The sequence below is a fragment of the Ochotona princeps genome, chromosome 7 (genome assembly GCF_030435755.1).
Source record: "Ochotona princeps isolate mOchPri1 chromosome 7, mOchPri1.hap1, whole genome shotgun sequence".
In the NCBI taxonomy this organism is placed as follows: Eukaryota; Metazoa; Chordata; class Mammalia; order Lagomorpha; family Ochotonidae; genus Ochotona; species Ochotona princeps.
Window position 1 is genome coordinate 45,367,900 of NC_080838.1, and position 20,975 is coordinate 45,388,874.

The 20,975-nt window shown below is 45.6% G+C and overlaps 1 long non-coding RNA gene across 2 annotated transcripts; it reads left to right on the forward strand.

The window, feature by feature from the left end:
- The first annotated feature begins 1,087 nt into the window (after window positions 1-1,087).
- Window positions 1,088-20,730, forward strand: LOC131480766 (uncharacterized). 2 transcript variants are annotated; one of them, XR_009245798.1, is made up of 4 exons: window positions 1,088-1,232; window positions 1,492-1,537; window positions 20,051-20,153; window positions 20,666-20,730. It is a non-coding gene; the product is annotated as an uncharacterized LOC131480766 (long non-coding RNA). The 2 variants fall into 2 exon arrangements; XR_009245799.1 differs by lacking the exons at window positions 1,088-1,232; window positions 1,492-1,537 and adding an exon at window positions 13,185-13,281.
- The last annotated feature ends 245 nt before the right edge of the window (window positions 20,731-20,975 follow it).

The window sequence follows — 20,975 nt, forward strand, 5'->3', positions numbered from 1 at the left end:
CCTAGCTGCAATGTTTCCTTTAGAAAAACTTCACACCCTGCTATTGCTGCTATTGATTGTAAGTCACTATAAAATTCTTATATAATTATAAAATTATTGTGACAAAACAATGAATAGGACAACATGTTTAGTTAATTTGGGTAAAGGTATGTATGTAATCTTTTATACTGCTTTCGCAGTTTTTCTGTAAATTTGAAATTATGTCACAATAAAATGATATCAGTTGCATTGACATTTGATCTCTGGCTTGATTAATCCTGTAAACACTCGGTTCTGTCCAAAGAACTGGACACTCATTTCCATTTAGCTCTAGTAACTCTTGGATTTGATAAGCATAGAGAATTTGAAGAATCTAAGTCATCTGAAAAGTTTTTCTCTGGAAAAGAGCCACATAATTAGTTATGAAATGGATCCACAGTGAGTACTGTGCTTTCAAATTGAGAGTCATTAGAAAATGATTTTAAGACTGAGAGGACTTGGTAAGCAACGCAGTGTTCTCAGTATCAAGTATCCTTCACCTTATGCATGCATACTCACATGCTAGTGACACAGGAAGTCTTAACATGCACACACACACACACCACAGGAAGCCTTATACACATATGTGACATAAGGAAGCTTTGCACACACATATACACACATAACACAGCAAGCCTTATACACATATGTGACATAAGGAAGCTTTGCACACACATATACCCACATAACACAGGAAGCCTTATACACAGGACACACACACACACATACACACATAACACAGCAAGCCTTATACACACACACATACACACACACACACACGAAGCCTTATCAATTCTGGGCCTCAAAGGTGTGAGTCATAAGAATGTGACTTGATAAATATTATCTCATCTCCTGACAACCATGCAAATCCTGGTTTATGCAATCATCAAGGCTGGTGAGGTGGCTGCTGTCTGTTCTTTGGCCCCTGAGTGTACTGTGTCAGGTGCCTGTGGACAGACATTGGAGCTTATATGCTGGCATCCATGTGACAGTTCTTATAATAACTGCAACCTGGGAAGTAATTTAGCTTCTCTGTTCAGTCTGCATCACAAAATGGCAATCATGATTTGAAGAGTGAAGAATTTAGCTAAGGGCCTTGACCCTTGTGCTGGCACTGTGTGAGTGCTCTCTAAGTAGGCGTGTCATCCTGGGTCCTGAACCCAGGGCCAGGGTGGGCAGGGCTTTCTGCCACACTGCTTGGGACTCAGATCCAGGTTTTGGGGTGGTGTTACTATGTGCAACAACTTGAAATTCTGAGCTTCAGTTTCTTCCTGCAATGTGATGATAACCCCTCACTTGCTGTGGTAGTGGTGGAGACTAAGCAGATAGGGTCTGGAACAAAGATAAGTGAACAAATGGTGACTGTACTTTCTCTGGTACTTTGGATCAAAGTCATTATTATCCAATTGTTCCAAGGAGCAGGAGCAAAGTTTAAGCAACCATAAGCAAATGATAAATTCTTTTCTATTTTAGGTACTGTATGATGTCTTGGTATATGAATAGCTTGTAAAAGTTAAATGTAAGTATAACTCACCTCATTTCTGCTTTTTTTGGGTGAAAACATTCAAAATTCTCACTTCTAGCTTTTGAAATACATAGTCTGTGTATTTATGTATTGCATGATTGTTATCTATAGTCTTCTAACTGCAATACAGCACCAGCACTCCTAACTGTAGCTTACTCCTCATTAACTAACTTTCCCCAGCCCTCCCTCTGTCTACTCCCCTCAGCCTCTGGTATCCACTGTTGAATAACCTTCATCTCCTGCTTCTATGAGACGAAGATTTCAGATCTCATGTGTAAGTGATATCATGCAGTGCTGTATTTCTGTGTTTGGTTCATTTCACTGAATATAATGATCAACAGTGCCATTCAAGTTGTTGCAAAGGTCAACATTTTATCCTTTTTAATGATTGAACATGTAAATGTACCACTATTCATTTTTAAAGAAGATTTATTTACTTGAAAGATAGTTATAGAGAGGCAGGGAGAAAAAGGCAGAGGGCAAGAGAAAGAATCTTCCATCTTGTGGTTCACTCCCCAAATGGCCAGAACAACTGGGATTGGGCCAAACTGTATCCAGGAGCCAGGAACTTCATCCAGGTCTCCCAGGTGAGTTCAGGGGTCTAAGGACTTGGGCCATCTTCCTCTGATCTTCCAGGTGCATTATCAGGGAACTGGATTGGAAATGGAGCAGCCATAGCTTGAACCAGCTTCCATGTGGGATGCCAGCATTACATGCTATGGCTTAACCCACTATGCCCCAACACTGGTCCCCACCATTTTCATATTCAGAGGCTGATGGTCACTTAGATGGTTTCCATTTCTTGCCTGCTGTGAATGGTACTGCTGTAAACAGGGAAGTGCAGACATGTCTTTGATGGACTGATTTCATTATCTGTGGTTATTTATATACCCAATAAAGGGAAGTCTGGATAATATGGTAGGTCTCAAGTTTTTTTAAAAAAACTATTTTATTATTTTTTTATTTGAAAAGCAGGGAGAGAGAAAGAGAGAGGCGGGGGGGTAGAGACAGATCTTCCATCTGCTGGTTCACTTCCAAAATGGCCACAGCAGTAGGACCTGAGCTGACCTGAATCCAGGAGCCAGACATTCTTCTAGGTTTCCCATTGGGTACAGTGGCCCAAGGACCTGGACCATCCTGTGCTGTTTCCCAAGCCATAAGCAGGGAGCTGGATTGGAAGTAGAGCAGCTGGGATACAAGCTGGCACCCATAAGGGATGTCAGTGCAACAGGCAGAGGATTGACCTACTATGCTACGATGCTGGTCACTCTTTCTAATTTCTTGAAGAACCTCCATATTGGTTTCCACAAAGACTATAGTAATTTACATATCTGCCCATAATTTGCAGGACTTTCCTTTTCTTCTGTGAGCTCTTTTATCTTTTGTGGTTTCAATACTAGGCATTCTAAGTTAGATAATGATGGCTCTTTGTGGTTTGGGTTTGTTTTTTCCTAGTGATTAGTGATGTTGAGTACTTATTTCATGTACATTTTGGCCATTTCTATGTCTTCTTTGAAAAATGGCTATGATATCTACTCCTTTGAAATTGGGAATTCATTGTACATTCTGAGTATTAAACATAGTACATAGTTTGTATTTTCACTCTTTCTCCATGTAGTCTCTTCATGCTGTTGGTTGTTTCCTTTGCTGTTTAAGAACTTTTAAGTTTAATGAAATTGTATATTTTGCTTTTGGTTCCTGTGCTTGGGACCCTATCAATAAAATGCTTCTCCATTTCAGTGTCATAAAGGATTTCCCTAGTTTTATTCTATATAAAGATTTCTTTACTTTTTTATTTGAAAGGCAAAATTACAGAGAGCAGTAGAGACACATACAGATCTTCCATCTGCTGACTCAAATGGCCACAATGGGCAGAACTGGGCTGGATGAAAGTTGGGACCCAGGAGCTTCTTCCAGGTCTCCCATGTGGGTCCAAAGACTTGGGCCATACTCTGCTGCTTTCCTAGGCCTTTAGCAGGGAGTTGGATTGTAAGTGGAGCAGTTTGGATTTGAACCCATGTCCACATGGGAGCCAGCACCATAAGTAGAGGATTAACTAGATAAACCACAGTGGCAGCTCCCAACTGTTTTTTTTTTTTAAACAGTTTCAGGCTTTACATTTAGGTTCTTAAACAATTTTGGATTGAATTTTGTAATAAGAGGTATATTCTTTTTTTTAAAAAAAGATTTATTTATTTTTATTAGAAAGTTGGATATAAAGAGAGGAGGAGAGGCAGAGAGGAAGATCTTCCATCCAATGATTCACTCCCCAAGTGAGCCGCAACGGCCAGTGCTGTGCCAGTCCAAAGCTGGGAACCAGGAACCTCTTCCAGGTCTCCCACGCAGGTGCAGGGTCCCAATGCATTGGGCCGTCCTCGACTGCTTTCCCAGGCCACAAGCAGGGAGCTGGATGGGAAGTGGAGCTGCTGGGATTAGAACCGGTGCACAAATGGGATTCCGGCGCATTCAAGGCGAGGACTTTAGCTGCTAGGCCATGCCGCTGGGCCCGAGATATATTCTTGTGCATATAGGTATTTAATTTCCAGTGCTATTCATATTTTTTAAAATACTTTTTTCCAGGATGTATTTTTAGTGGTTTTTAAGTAAAAAAATAAGTTGATTATGGGCCCAGAGTGGTAGCCTAGTGGCTAAAGTTCTTGCCTTGAATGCACTGGGATCTCATATGGGCACCGGTTTTAATCCCGGCAGCTACACCTCCCATCCAGCTCCCTGCTTGTGGCCTGGGAAAGCAGTCGAGGATGGCCCAGAACGTTAGGACCCTGTACCCACATGAGAGACCCGGAAGAGGCTCCTGGCTCTGGATTGGTGCAGCACCAGCCGTTGTAGCCACCTAGGGAGTGAATCGTTGGATGGGAGATCTTCTCTGTTTCTCCTCCTCTCTGTATGTCTGACTTTGCAAAAAAAAAAATCTTTAAAAAATGAAGTTGATTATAGATGCTTAGGTTTACTTTTAAGCCCTTTATTCATTGGTTTTTGTACCTTATAGTATTTTTTCCTGTTACTTGTTAGTATCTCTTAATTTATTTTTAAAGAACTCTTATCATGTCTGTGGTATGGGTGGGAATAAATTTTCTCAGCTGCATGTCTAAGTGTACCTGTTCTGGGTACAGGATTCTTGTCAGGTCTTTTCCTTTAGGATTGGGAAGCTGTCACCACATTCCCTCTTGACCTGCAAGGTTTTGTTACGGGGTGCAAGTGAGATCACACCAGGCATGTCTAAGGTTTATTAAGGAGTCTTTATTAACCAAGCTTGGTGATAATAGAGCACATTAGAAATAGCAAATCACAAGTCCATATGGCAAGCCAATCAATCAGAATCCAACCAAACATAACCCAACCAAACATAATCCAACCAAACATAATCCAACCAAACATAACCCCAAGAGGAACAAATGGTCATTACCCTGAAGTCCATCTGTTAAGCTGAAGACCTATGTCCCAGCTTCCCCAACAATATAAGTTATACGAAGAGACATGCAACGAATAACCTGGACACACACAAAGCTGCAGACATTCCCCTTTCCCTGGCTTTTCTGCCCACATTCCACTACTGCTAGGCCTCACCCCTCCTGGAACTCCTGATAGTACACAGACCAGAAACAACATTACCATATCCATTGTCCCATCTAAGCAGTACCCAGAGACCATGCTCAGGGGATAACCTGTCCTGGGTTAGCCAAGAGTTGAGGTGCCAGAGCAACGGAAGCATCTGACCAGAAACAGAGCGAGCCCCTGCTTCATGGGCCTTTTAAAGGGGCTTGTGAGGGGAGTGGTTACACAGTATGCAATACCATCCCCTCTCAGGTGATGGGTGAGTCACAGGTGGGCAGGAGCGAATACCTAAGTGGGAGTGGTGGTGGCGGAGAGTGGTTGAGGATGGCATTAACCTTCCATTGCTGTTAGGCCCCGCCTTCAGGATAGAGGGTAGGGGACACAGCCACATTTCATGTGCCCACTGTCAGTGGGTGCTGGCTCTCACTGGCTGCACCCCATAGCAGTTTCTGTTGAGAAGTTTGCAGTCGGACATTTTTATGCGTTTCTTGTTTCTGTTGTGGCTTGAAGAATTCTCCATCTCTATTCTTGGGAGATACTGCTTGTAAGTCTTTGGATTTGGTTGACTTGAATCTGACTGGTAGTTGTAGCTTTCTCTAGGTTTGGGTAGATTTTTATGATCTCTTTGGGTATGACTTCTCACTAGCTTAGACATTTGCTATTTTAATGATATCCCAGGATTACCTGTAAGCTTTCTTCATTATTTTTTTCTTTTCCTTCCTCTACGTCTTTTGCAATAACCTCTTTTCAAGCTCACTAATCCTGTCTGCTACTTGATGTGTTCTGCTGTTGACACCGTCTACCACATTTTAATTTCACTTAATGTAGTTTTGAACTCCAGGATTTGCATTTAATATCTTAAGAATTGCTTTCTCTCTGCTAAGTCTTGTTAGGGCAGTGACTCATTTCTCTATATGTCACTAAATCTCATGGAGCTTCCTTGCAACAGCTATCTTAACTTCTACACCTGAAGATTTGCATATGTCCATTACTATCTAAACAGTTTGTGACATCTTTGTTCATTAGATGAGGTCATGGTTCCTTGGAAGTGATTTTTAATTTTTGGCATATGACATCTTCTGCATACGAAATGATTGGTTTTCTTTTTGCTGATCTTCACAATCCGAAATTATGAAGTCTGTGTAATTTTATTCCAGGAACTTCAGTGGTGTGCTCAGTGTCTGAGTTTGTGGGTGTTTCTGCTATTTCACTACTAGATGGTGCCCTGAGTTTAAGGGGCAAGTGTGCAGTTGTGTATTCTCACCATTGTAGCACTAGAGGGCGCCCTTTCCCAGGTTTGTGCCCAATCCAGAGTTGATGCGTTGATCGCATTGACCTAGATGCTCTGTGAGCATTTGTCCAGGGATACAGGCCTTTAGGCTTTACCAGGTGCTGAGTCGCATCATGGCAGTCTCAGCATCGAGCTCCAAGCCAGTCCTGCACTGACTGCAGGCAGCTGGAGTCTTGTTCTGCTGACAACTGGAGGTGGAAGGCATGGAGGTGGTCCTTGACTGTTTAATAACAGTACTGGAAGAATCTAACAGCTTAGTTTGCAGGTACTGGTTTGAAGCAGTTGCCATGGGTTCCCACGAGCTCTGATTTTACAGGAGAGGGGCTGATACTGAGTTAAAAGTCTAAGGTTTAGACTTAATTCTTTTTCTCTCTTCCAGGCAGGAGATATGTAACTGCTTGGAGCTGGGAGAGGTACAATGTGGCAACTGTTTTCTGCTTGCCTTCCATAGTGTGTCTTACATCATTACGTGAAACCCAGGCACTGTGCTCTCTCACCTGCTTGCAGAGCTCTTGTGAAGGTGGTTCGTGTGAAGGTGGTTTCTGTGGGAGAGGAGTGCTAGAGTGTCTTTTTTTTTTTTTTTTTTTTTTTTTTTTTATTGTTAATTATTTTGCATTATGTGACAGTTTCATAGGCTCTGGGAATCCCCCCCTCCCTCCCCCTCCCCTCCCCCCGGTGGATTCCTCCACCTTGATGCAGTATTACAGTTCAAATTCAATCAAGATTCTTTCATTGCAAACATATACCAAGCATAGAGTCCAGCTACTTATTGTCCAGATTGGTTGAACAGTTTCTTGGGGAGACCTTTTCTGGTCTGAAGTTTGAGCTGGCAGAATATCATCACAGTCAATTAAGAGTCCCAATATAACATCAACAGCAATTTGCAATGTTATGGAATTGACATGGTTTTGAGTAACCAGTGTATTAAAAAGAAAAAAAAAAAAAAAATAAGGAAAACAAGTCCTAGCCACAACCTATGATTAGCTCATTGACATTTCAATTTAGTTCATATACAGGACCGGCTGCTCTATACCTTAAAATGGCCATAAGGCACCATTCAGCTGTTTCGTGTCCATTTCATCTTAGTATTTAGCCAGTTGTTGTGTTGAAGTAAAATTTTGCTGATCTTGGCAGATTTTAGGATAATCCAGACTGGCTTGTAACTCTAACAAGATATATGTCAACATTTTAGGTGCAGAACATTTTTTTTTTTTTTTTTGGGGGGGGAGTGTGCAGGAAAATCCTCAGCACCATGGTGAGGAGTAAAACTAATCTTTGTGACCCACCCAGCGAGGCATGAGCCAATCCATGCCAGCTCTTTCCTGTCAGATTTCAAGTTCTACTTTCTGTTGTTTATTTATTTTAGGTTTTTTTTTTTTTTTTAGTTTGTATGATTGTTTGTTTGCTGTGAGGGGTTTTCGAAGCGATCCCGATGGTCATTGCGAGGGAGGGGGGGTCCAGAGGTGGAGCCAGTCTCGGACCAGAGAAAGCTCTCCTCCCTGGTCCGGAAGGACGTTTATTGTTCTTCTGTTTCTGCAGACCACTCAGGGCTTCTGGTTGTCTTTCCGATGACGTTGGTTTCTGCACTGTAGTGTTTGGACTTCTTCCATCCCCTGTGGAAGCTCCGGTTGGGGGTGGGTGACCTCAGAGTACTCGGCCTCCGAGGGCATCCAATTCCCTGTGGCCTCCTTGGCAGTTGGGATATAGTCCTTGTTGCTCGTATTAATAGTTTGTGGTGAAGGTCTGGGAGTCTTCATGGTTGGGATCCAGGCTTTCTCCTTACCACCTGCTCCACCCTGGAGTGCTCCCCTGCTCCACGCACATGACCTCCTGTTAAGAGGTTGTCAGGATCGCACCCGATTCCCCCCTCATGCATTGGTATAGTAGTTTTATTGTTGTTTAGTGCCACTTTGAGTCTGTTATCTATGAATTACCAGATTTGATCTTGATAGGCTATATTGTACTTTTTTCTCTCTCTTTTTATGGTCCTGAAAGATTTCCCTGCACTCCCCCCCATTACAGGTTAACATAGCGTATTGAGGGTATAGTAGGTTTTACAGATTTTCGATGTAGATCTTAAGTATTCTGACATTAATTGTTGGTTTATAGATTATATCGCCTTATCTTATTGCATTGGATACAGGTTATAAGAGATTGCACTAATATTACAATATACAGGTACTATTTTCCAAGTTGTTCTCTTTTCATCTCAGATTAAGGCAAACATGTGGTATTTAACCTTTTGGGATTGGTTCATTTCTCTTAGCATGATGGATTCCAGTCGGGCCCATTTGTCCACAAAGAATTGCATTTCGTTTTTCTTAATAGCTGAGTAGTATTCCATGGAGTAGATGAACCATAACTTTCTTAGCCAGTCTTCCACTGATGGGCATTTTGGCTGCTTCCAGGTTTTTGCGATCGTAGATTGTGCTGCTATGAACATAGGTGTGCATGTTGGTTTCTTGAGTAGAAGATGTTTTGGATATATCCCAAGGAGTGCTATTGCTGGATCATATGGTATGTTGATTTTCAGTTGTTTGAGTATTCGCCAAACTGATTCCCATAGAGGCTGTACAAGTGAGTGCTAGAGTGTCTTACTCAGCTGCCATTTTGCTCTTGATTTTCTGGTAAATTTTTATGGCAAATTATTTCTGAGAAAAATATAACAGCATAATAAGAAAGAAGGATGAATGGACACTAATATATGCTAACAACCAATGAAAGGAGAGAACCCTGAGTGTTGTAAATGTTATTTCTGTAAGAGAATTATAGGAGTAGCTAAAACATTCCTCCACAGTTCTGGTGGGGCACTGCAGTTATTTATTTGTTTGTTTGTTTGTTTAAGAGGCAAGAGGAATGAGTTCAAATGCCAATCTGCTGGCTCCTTCCCTGAAAGCCTGCACTGGCTAGGACCTGGTCCAGCTGAAGCTGAACGTTCAACCCGGGATCTGCCCGGACCTGTCACTTGAGCCATCACTTGCTACCTGCGTGGGTCTGGATTAGCAGGGACATAGAAATAAGCAGACAGAGCTGAGAACTGGACCCACCATTCTGGTCCAGGATGCGGCTGTCTTAATTGCTAGGCTCAATGACCAGCCCTCATTTCCACTGTTTTAAGAGATTGATTTACCCAGAGGTTCTGGAATAGGCTGTGACATGTCTAACCATAGCTTTGAACTTCTGAGATTTGTTGGTAGCTATGCAAATAATGGAGATGCTGAGCACAACAGGTGAACCCTGTGTGGTGCTCTTAGGAAACGTGTTCCCAAGGGAGTGACCTGGAGACAGGTCAGGGCACAGGATTATCTTCCTATTTCACAAAAGGGAGAACAATAAAAATGGTAACTTTCTCATTGGCATTCACTATAACTCATTCTTTGTCTTGTCTTATACCATCTGCTATTCTTTTTCTTATGTGACTTTTCAAACCATGGGAAATCACTTGGAAAGCGGACAGAAAGCTTCTGTTCTCCATGGGAATGAAGGTGGGGAACAGAGATGTGTGTTCCTAATCTTCCTAAAGTGACAGACACAAGACAGGAAGGAGAGTCTCTTGGGTTACCTCTAGCTTTCAGATATGAAGCATTCTCCATCTTGGTAGGATCTTTATAAACAAGGAGGCATTGTCTGGGAAATACAAAGTGTTTGAAAATGTTCCCGGACCTCTCAGATGAATGCAGTTGTAGCAATTCACTCCACATATGAGATGCAAGAAGCTGTGCAGAAAAAGAATTTAGTAACATTCCCAAGTAACTGGATGGATTCTTTAATTCCTTTTTTGGTTAAGTTTTAATTAGTATTTAACAGATTCAATTTGATTTACGGATTTTTTTAAAAAATACTTCATGTTTCAGAGATGCAACTCCAAGTAATATACAAAACCCTGAAAGTCATAGCCAACCAAACTGGTGTTAAGATGCATTTATATTTTGGCCATAAAGATTAGCTTATGGAAGAACCTATGCATTCTTTATCAAGTCTTAATTGAGGGCTGCTTGGGACAAGGCTTGTCTGGTCACTGGGGGGTTGCAGCAGCGGACAAGCCTCTGCTCCCTCCTTTGGACCCTGCACTGGAGGGGAGAGGGGCGAGCAAGAACAAGTGCATGAAAAAGTAAATGCGTGAACGAAGTAACTTTGGTGACAAACCCTGTTGTAGCAACCTGACAGTGATGGGGAAAGCAGCATTAGCTTATGCCATCATGTTCCACACTTCTTTTGGGAAGTGTATGATGAGTAAATGAAAAAGATTTTCATTGAGAAGTGAATCTTTAAACAGCGTCATTGTACTGAGCAGAGAAAGCACACGATCAACTGGTCAGCCTGGCTGGACTCGTGGTCGACAAGCTGGGTGGGGACTAAGCTGGCACGATGTTTTTGAAGCCTTGAGAAGAGTCCCAACAGTGACTGGGCTTTGCTGAGGTAAAGGATACATCCCTGTTGTGTATTCTATGAATGTCTCCTGGGGTGGGTGTTTGGCAAACGGTTGAGATGCTGTGGGGACACCTGCGCGCTCTATCACGGTGCCTGGCTTGTAGTCACTCTCGTCATTCCAGCTTCCTGCTAACATACATGCTGGATGGCGGGAGTGATGGCTTGTTTGCTCAGGCCCCTGAGACCCCTGAGACCCCTGTGAGAGAGGTGGCTTGGATTCTAGGTTCTCAATCTTGGTCTGGCCTAGGCTAGGCTGCTGTGGGCATTTGGGGAATGAACCAGCTGGAAGGAAGCTGTGTCCCTGTGTCTCTCAAAGAAATGAAAACACTTTAAAAATCTTTCCTTTTATCATTGGATTTGGGTTTCTGAATTCTGCCATGAAAGAAAAGTGCAACCATAATGCAGCTTGAACCTGCAACCACAACAAATGTTCTGTCTGCTGTTCTTTTCGCATTTTAGCTAACTTAACTTTTACTCTTGTGACCTATCTGTGACTAGTCATGTGACTTAAGCTGCATGCTAAAGAGTATCGGGATCTGTTATTTTCCTAACTTCCCCTGCAAGTACACTCTCTCCTTTCAGCATTGTCCTGCCTGTTTGCAAATGGGGGCACAACTACTTGGGACCACAGAGTCCCCTGCCTCTGGGAAGCCATCTGATAAACATGGTGTCTCCAGGCATTGACTCTTGTCTCTGGTGTATTGTCTGTGTAGCACGCAGAAGCCCAGACTGACTTTTGGTCAGTAACAAGCCTTTAGGTCAGTCTCAATTTTAAAGCAAGATCTATGGAGCCGCCTCCTGGTACTGCATCATACTCTGCAGTGAGCAAGCACAAATGATTGAAATAACATGCGTGTTATTTGCATTCCCAGGAAATAGGACTCTGTGGATCTTGACTGAGATCTTGACTCATCTTGCTCTTGTGATGTGCGTGGCCTACTGTTATTTACCATCAGTGTTGTACGATGGATTGGGTCCTGGGAGGCAGTCCATATGTTATCAGCAGTTAGAGCAGACACTACTGGCTGACCACCTAACGGCCAGATCCTTCACTTTGTGCTAATTGGGGTGGCTGTGTCCAACCCCAGGGGTTGAGTCATGATTTTGTTCTAATCCTTATCTCTCTGCTGGTGATTGGTGTGGGGTAGGCATGTGATGGGATTCTGGTGAATGGAACATGAGTTGACATTCGTGTGAGGCTGCTGAAGGATGGTTTCTTGGCTTAGCAAAAGAGAAACCAGAGGTGAAACTGTTGTTGGGCGAAGTTAGAAACCACTGTTTGAGGACCTGATACTTGGAGCTACACAGTGCTTTCAACCTTGAAGAAACCTTGGGGAACACAGTGATGTCAGTGGTGTTGAGCTACTAAACTAACCATGCTGCAACCATCTTTGATCTTATTATAATCTGATAAAAGCAAAGCCCTTTTTATTTGACTTGTAATTGGGTAATTCTGATTCTACAACCAAAGCATCTTAATTGATACACCTGTTAGAGGTATGGCTTTAAAGTCAAACATACTTATCTTTGAGTCCCAGACCAACCACTGGTAGGCTGTTTGACATTAGATACGAGTTACTAAATCTTCAAGTGCCTTAATTTCCTTATCTCTAAATATTGGGGCAGGGGCTGGCCTTGCATTGTTTGTGGGGTAAGTATCCCATATGGTTGCTGGGTTTAAGTCCTAGCTGCTCCACTTCCAGTTCAGCTCCCTGCTAATGGCCTGGGACAAGAGCCAAAGACAGTCTAAGTGCTTGGTTTGCTGTACCACGTGGGAGACTCAGAAGTTCCTGGCTCTTGTCTTGGGTCTGACCAAGGCCTAGCCATTGTGGCCATTTGGGGAATAAACTAGTGGATAGCAGATCCCTCTTTGTCTTTTTCTCCACTACCTTCTTTGTAAATCTGCCTTTCAAAAAAAAATCTTAAAAAAATAAATATGGGGGTACCAGTAGTGCCTGCCCCCCACATAGGTTGTGAGGACTATATAACAGGATACATAGATATTGATAACCACACAGTAACTATTCAACAAATGGAAGGTGTTCTAACTAGCATTGTCCTGTGATGTCATCAAAGCCAGCCCAGGAAGTGAGCAAAACTGAACCACAAGTTGGATTCAGTGCTGTGGATGGGATAACCCAGGGAGTCAGGTGGAGTAAGGGGGCAGTGGGAGGTACCCGAGGGTGAAGGTGGGAACCTTGAACCTCTTGCAGCCAGCCTGCTTATCCTGAGGTGCAGAATGGAAAGGTGAGACATGTCATACACGGGGCTACATTTGGCCTTCAAAGGATGGTCCAATGGGATTTCATTTCTTTCACTTTGTTTTCTTTTCAGCATTAGAATGGTTTCAGTTCACACCTGTCATCTGTTTATAAACACTGCATGCAGATGCCTCCGGTGGTCCCTGCTTGGAAGCAGCCTATTTTGCAAGGAAGTTGCCCAGGTGAGCCGTCTGCAGGGGTGGGAAAGTTTACTGCTGTTTGTTGGACATGTGCAGCTAGATTTGCTTAAACCTGTCTGAGTTTCTTCCAAGGAACATTGATTAGAGAGCAGCTACAGCCATGCATTAACCTTGGCGGTGCTTTCAAGTGAACCTTAGCCATGTGCCCTGCTATCACAGCTGGGTCCCCAGGGAAAGACACTTTCCACGGGTCCCCAGACTTCCATGTCAGCTGAGGCCTCCTAGGTTGGGAGAGTGTCCATCTTGTATTGATGTCTTGTCTCCAGCCAGACATATATTGAGTGGCTGATGAACACAGGAGGTGGAGCAGGGGCTGTCTGGGCACTCCTGAGGCTGGCCTGGGGCAGGCAGGGTGCTGTGTGTTCCATCACGGAGGCTCTGGGTGAGTAAGAGGGGTTGCTGGGGCTCTCTCATGCCCTCCTCAGTGTGAGTCTGGAGTTGTGCTCCTGGCCTGTCCCCCTCTGGCTGCCTAATGCTGCTGTTGCTGTTGGAGTTGAGGCTGCAGTTTGGGTCTGCATGTCTTCACCTTTCAGCTGGCACCACGGATGGGCCATGCTTCCCAGTGCTTGCATACCCTTGAGGAGGCAGCGGTGAGCATCACCACACCTTGAGCAGGAGCTGACCACTCCAGGGTCTCTTGGGCAGTACAGGCCTGTTCTTGAGGGCTCCTGAAGACCCTCAGAGATGCTTTCTTTTCAGGTGCAGGTGGGGAGAATGGAGCCTACCACCTGGTGGCTGGGAGGGGCAGTGCACCTGCCTATCCCCACCAGGGTGGGTGTGGTGCTCAGCTCCCCCTCCCGCAGTGGGTCTTTTTCAAAGATGAATTAGTGGTTAGTATCTGAATCTGGGGATGATCTCATGAACATAAATCTCCCTCCCACCTCATCGTGATGTGCGTTTAAAGCCATTATTTGTTTGCTAATATTCTCATTTTAGAATGTGAAGCAGGTTGGAGAAGGCCTAGGCTTAGAGAGCAGATGTTTGTGAGCTTTGGCGAGGGTGAAGTAGGCACCTGGGCTTCCCCTCTGCCAAAGACACCCAGTCACCATCTGCTTGCAAGTGCAATGGTGTGCAAGTGCAGAAGCCTGCTGGGAGTGTGGTTTTCCTGGGAGAAGGCAGGTGTTCTTTGATGATGAGATCTCAAACCAAGTTCTGAACATGGACATGTCTGTCTTTATCCACATTTTTGGTATTTGAAGTAACAATTATTGTGACTTTTTTTCTCCCAAAGATTTATTTACTTATTTATATTGGAAAGTCTGATATACAGAGAGGAGAGAGAGGATGATCTTTCACGTGCTGACTCAATCCCCAAGTGGCTGCAATGGCCAGAGTTGAGCTGATCCGAGGCCAGGACCAAGGAGCCAGAAGCCCGTTCTGGGTCTCCCACACAGGTGCAGGGTCCCAATGCATTGGGCCGTCCTCGACTGCCTTCCCTGGCCACAGGCAGGGAGCTGGATGGGAAGTGGAGCTGCCAGGATTAGAACCGGTGCCCATATGGGATCCTGGAGGGTGCAAGGTGAGGATTTAGCCACTTGGGCTACAGTGCTGTGCCCTATTGTGACTTTTAAAATAGTCATTTACTCCTTTATTGGAAGGGAGAAAAAGGGAAGGGTCCTTCCGCTCACTGGTTCACTCTCCAAGTGGCTACAGCATCAGTTCTGGGCCAAAGGGCAGGAGACAAACTCCATCTGGGCCTTCTACATAGGAGACAGGAACCCAGTGCTTGGGCCAGCTTCTGCGTTTCCTGAGTGCATCAGCTGGGACTTGAACTGGCACTCTAATATGGTATGCCAGTGTTGCATGCGGTAGCTTAATCCACTGTGCCATGGTGCCCACCCCTTGAAATCAATTCACAAGCATAAATAAATTTTTGCCTTGTGAAAGACCATAATTCCCTGTGTGTATACATGTATGTCAAGGCTGCACAAATCCACAGTGCACTGGCCCCTGGCTCAGGCTGCGGCGCGGTCTCCACTACTGGCTTCAGCACAGACTGATTTTGATAAATCTTTCATTTATCCTCTCAGTCTCAATTTCCTTACCTGTAACAATAACCATCTCACAGCTTTGACACGAGGCTTAAATATCCGAAAGGCTATACAACATCTAGGACAGAACAAACAGCAGCACCTGCTGACCTCCGCCGCCTCAAGAGACAAGGTCGGCTGGGGCTGGCGTGGCGAGCCCTAGGGGTCTCATGTCCCACTTGCTCAAAGTGAAAGCGGCGTTTAAGGCCTCTCTGCAAAGGGAAACTAGTCATCAGGCTTGCTGGCCTGAGTTGAAGAAGAAAAATTGAAGAAGAAAGCTAAAGCAGTTTCTAATTCCTTTTTGGGGGGATTGGGGTAAGGCTTTTCCCAAAGCAAAACACACACAAAAAGCAGAAAGGCTCCGACAGGCGAGAGTTGTGTCAGCTGTTGGGCCATCATGCAAAGCTCTGTGTCCTTCCCAAGAGTGAGCAGGTGGTGGGCAGTGGCACCGCCCCAGGCGGCGGAGGACAGGGTCATTGAGTGTCCCCCAGGCCCTGCTGGCTTTCTGGGCCTCGGGGAGCTGGGTGGCAGTGCCTGAGTCTGCAGCTACTCTGAGGAGGGAAAGAAAGAAAGACGGGGAGGAAGGAAGACAGCAATAGAGAATGAAAGGAAGCAAAAGAAAAAGGGGAATGCTAGGAAAGTGATGCTGAAAGAGAAAGTCAAGGGGGTTGAGAGAGGAAGAGAAAGGAAAATGTTGAAAAAGAAAGAAAGAGAAAGGAAAAAGCGGCGGGGGAGGAAGGTGAGGAAGGAGAGAGAAGGAGCCCGGTGGGCAGGACTGCTCTCCGCTGCAGAGGAGCAAAGCCGGCGCCAGCAGGGCTGGCTCACACAGTTCAGATCGGCCTTCTGCCTCCTTTCATTTCCACACATCATTGTTGCCTTGGCAAGGGGTGCGATCTGCATGATGTTGAATTAAAAATCAATGGCTACAAATCTTTGAACGCTTGGCATCAAGCCTCCAGCATGGATGATGGATGGGGAGAAGTTAGATGAGCTATTCACAGGCACAATAGCAAAACCATCAGAACAGAGCATGCCTTTGGATTTGTGATTTGTGGACAGAAGTGACAGGCGTGGGTGAAGGGAGAGCGGTGGAGATCTCTTTCCCTGGCTGGGCGAGACCCTCTCCATGTAAGCACAGGACATGCTGTCCTGTGGGGGATCCTTTGAAGCCTTAACCTAGAGCTCGTTTGCCTTTCAGAACCACATGCTGCGTGCATATGTTGTCCATCACTCTGTGCTTTTGGCTGAGCAGTAAGGAAGGCAGGGCCAAATGGCAACTTTGACCTTTCCCAGATCAAGACTGGATGGGCAAGAAAGCAGAGGACTTTGCATGAGCGGATTTGGGTGCATGTGCTGTCCTGCCCTCCTGAGCAGGTCCAGTTACTCCAGCTCCTGCGGTTGCAAGCTCCTGTGATCAGAGAGGTGCAGGAACTGGTGCTGCCTGGTGGGAGAGACGTTGGCCTCTCTGGCAGCTCTGGTGCGGTGAACTTCCCTGGGATACCAGAATGGGTCCCCAGGGGAAGCTTTTCGGACCCTGGGCTTGAATTGCCAGGGGGAAAGGGGTAGGCACAAAGAAATGGCAGAACCTGGCAAGATGTGGAAGGAAGCTTCTGGAATGGACTGCAGGGAGAAAGGGAGGAGAGGAGCCAGCAGACATTTCTGGGGCGCCTCTCTGGGCCTGTTTCTGGGAGTGGGACTCCCACTGTGAGTTATAAGAGCAAGTGTAGCTGCAGAATAGTGGCTGCCTTCCTTTGGCCTTTGGATGGCCAGCAAATGGGTCAGGTGTGATCTGACCCTTGGGCCAGCGGCATGCTCTGTGCTTGGCTGCCGAGCTGAGCGATGATTGAGGCCAGAGATCCAGGACCTCCTGGAACACCAGCACCTCTGTCCTTCTGTGAGAAAGAGCCCAGCCCTTTGTACCCTTCAGACTGCTTCTAGAGTCAACACTTGCAAATAATTTGGAAATGAAGGCATTTACCTTTATAGGTTTCTGTTTGGTTGAGTTTTGGCAAGCCAGTTTTTGTTTTTGCAAAAGTATAAGAAGTTTATTTAAAGAGCCTAAGGGAGTGCTTGCTTTTGAACAAGATGATAAGCACGTGTGTTGCAGAAGAGACACACTCAGGGCTTGAAATGCTCATTCAAATTTTTAGAGCAAAAAATAGTTAATGCTGTGCACGGCTGCCTAAGGAGAGGAAGGGGGAACTGTGCACTAGTTTTGAAATGAGGAAAGTCTCTATTCCCCGCATCCCCCCCCCAACAGACCTGCTAATCTGGTTGTCTGGTAACTATCGGCAGCCTTCAAACCCTCCCAGATCTGTGGCACTCCTCTCAGGCTGCTTGAGGTACTGTCTCACCTCTGCTTCCTGGGTCCTGGGCCAGCCAGCCCGGGAGGGAGAGGTCCTAGAATTCTCGGCTGCCACTACACTCTGGGCTGGAAGAAGGTGGTGTTTCCCCAAGGGCCAGCTTGTACTTCTGGCTTTTCCATCTGACAAAATGGGAGCGAAGATCCTGTCAGTTGAAATGGACTTTTTGTCCCTTTCCATTGAGTAGGAGGTCCAGGGGTCACCCACGGCCTCTTGCAGACAGCTAAGTTGGTGACTTCCACCTCCAGCTCTCCACACGGCACTGAAGGAGCCGGTGGGCGTGAGTTGCCTTCTGAAAAACAACGCGAAGGTGACCAGTTGCTGTAGCATCTATCCCAACTTCGAGCCATGTTGCTGAAGACTTCTTTTGCATAAACTGATTCTCTCCTCATAATATAGCCTGCACTTATTTTTAAGATTTTTTTTAATTTTAAGGGAATTTATACAGAGAGACAAGAGGGACAGAGAAAAGGTGGGATAGAGAAGGTCTTTCATCCACTGAGTCACTCCCCAACTGGGTAATGGCCAGAGCTGAGCTGACCAGAAGCTGGGAGCCAGCAGCTGCTTTTTTTTCCCCATTTTTTATTAAATTTTATTTTTGAAAATCTTTATATAGTTGATTAGGACACAGAAGTTCTAGGACTACAGGAAAGTGCGTAAGACTATCATTTCCACGCATTTTTTTTCTATATCTGGGGTAAAGGGGGAAGGTAAGGGGAGAAGCCCCACCTAGTCTCCTACCCATCCCAGGTTCCCAATGTGGGGTGTGCTCCAAGGGTCTTGTGCAAGTGGTTTTGATTGTTCAACAGTTACGACTTGCTGCCAATCTTGCCATTCCAAGCATGAAGAAATCACTGCAGAATCCACTGGTTGACATAGTCCTTCTTAGAGTCTCCATTTGCTCAGTTTTTCACTGCCAATACATGGCTGGGGTAGTTGATTGATTTGTTCTATCCTCTGTGTTTTCATGGTTAGGGATCTGAGTCCGGCAGTTCGATTGAGGGTATCCCTAAAAAAACTTTGAGGTGATCCCAGACCAGATTCTTGTATGTACTAGCAAGTACAGGGCCTGGCACAGTCCATCGCCCCAATCAGCTGGTGGTTGCAATTGCTGGGTCGGTTCTGTTTCTAGCCCTGTCTTCCACTGGAACCAATGGGTGTTGCAGTCCAGCCTGATTCTGTCCAGCACATACTCGGCCCTCACATAAACCAGTGGGAACTGCAGCCTAGTCGAATCGACCCACAACAACCCCCACCAGGCCCGCCACCTACCCTGGTTCCCATGCTTGCCATTATGTGCAGCTGACTAGTCCAGTCTGTCCCACATTCCATTCAGCTCTCATACATGTCAGTGGGCACTGAAGCCTAGTTCAACCCAACCAGCTCTACTATCCAGCCCGCACACAAATTCTAGTGGGTGCCTTTCTGTCTAGCCATCCCTGCCCCTGTCCTAATTTTCATGCTCTCCAGTGGGAGTGGTAACCCAAGAGGGAGGAGCCCACTATCTCCCTACTAGGCCACTCCCACTCCTGGATTAAGCACTCTCCAGATGGTTCTGTGGTTTGACTTAACAGAATTAGCCCCCAGTGCCAGCTTCTGCCAGCTGATGCTGTGGCAAAGCCCAACCAACCCTCACCCACTCTAATTTATGCTTGCACCATGAGGAACAATCAGCCCAGCCTGGCTTTTCCCTGATCTAGGCCAGCAGCTTCTTTTAGGTCTCCCACATGGGTGCAGCGTGTCAAGGCTTAGGGACATCCTCTGCTGCTTTTCCAGGCCGTAAGCAGAGAGCTGGATTGGAGGTGGAGCAGCTGGGACACAGTCACCCATTGGAGTGCCAGTGCCTAGCCTACTGTACCACCACACCAGTTTCCATATCCTCTGTTCTTAATCCTGAGAAATGATTTTGCCTTTGGTGATGGCCATTTACAATGTGGCAGATAACGTTCAGGGTGAAGATTTGAACTAGCTAGAAGTTTAAAGTTGAGTTTTTCTTTTCTTTCCTTCCATCTAACCATCCTTCCTTTTTTTTTTTGTAAGATTTATTTATATGAACACAGAATTAGGATGAGAGAGAGAGAGAGAGAGAGAGAGAGAGAATGAATGAATATGAATGTTCTAGCTGCTGAGTCACTCCCCAAATGGCTCAATAGCAAGAGCTGGGTTAGGACCATGTGGCCTTTCTAATGAAGGAATGGTGATCTAGGCCTGAGTGTGTGACCTCAATCCTTTTATTACTAGGAGCAGAAGTAAATCATTTCCCACTGTCCCTCCTGTTGTTAAGGTGACCTTGGGGCTACAGTTTGTCTTCAATGTGAAGAGCAAGTGATACATTCAAACTCACATCTATTCCTCCAGCTCTTCCCTCTGCTCACCGGGACCCATTTCTACAGCAAGACCTGGGAGCCAAGTGCTGGAGGAAGAGTGAATGACTGTCCCTCTGGGATTGGAAGTAGAGCAGGTAAGACTCCCTGAACTGATGCCCATAGGGGATGCCAGTGCCGTGGGCAACAGCTTTACCCATGATACCATAGCACTGGTCTCTCAAAAAATAAATTTTTCAAAACCATGTTTGGAAAGTGGAGGCTGGTGTTGTGGTAAAACCACCACTGGTGACATGGGCATCCCATCTGGTGTCAGTTTGTGTCCCAGCTACTTTACTTTTGATCCAGATCCCTGCTAATGGCCTGGGGAAAGCAGCACACGGTCACCCCAGTGTTTGGACCCTTGCCAAATGGGAGACCTGGACCAAGCTCCTGGATCTTGAGTGCAGTCTGGCCTCGCCCCACCTTCTGTGGCCATCTGGGAATGAACAAGCAGATGGGAGATCTCTCCTCCTCCCTCCTTCCCTTTCCACCCCCTCTCCTCGTTTTCCCCTCTGCCCATCTCTGTTTCCCTGTCTGCAACTCTTTCAAAAGAAATAAATCAACATTTTCAAACATGTTAAGGAATACATACATCTTCATGCCTTAGAAGTTGTGCTGTTTCAATGAACACGACATGGAAAGGCTGACTGAGGGAAGTGAGCAGAGACTCCCTTAGTCTTGTTTCACAGAAAGGGATCTGAATGATGGGTAGCAGGACACACTGGCCCTGGGTCGGGGAAGAAGCCTGTGGTACACATCTTGAATCCACAGTCAAATGACATTCATTTGGAGTCCCTCCTCCACGCCTCTCCCCGAGTCCACAGCCACACAACGAACCAAGAGCACCAGTGGACAAGGAGCTGTCACTCCTAGGACTGGTACAGTGAGGGCAGTGGGGAGATTTCTCATGTGGTAGG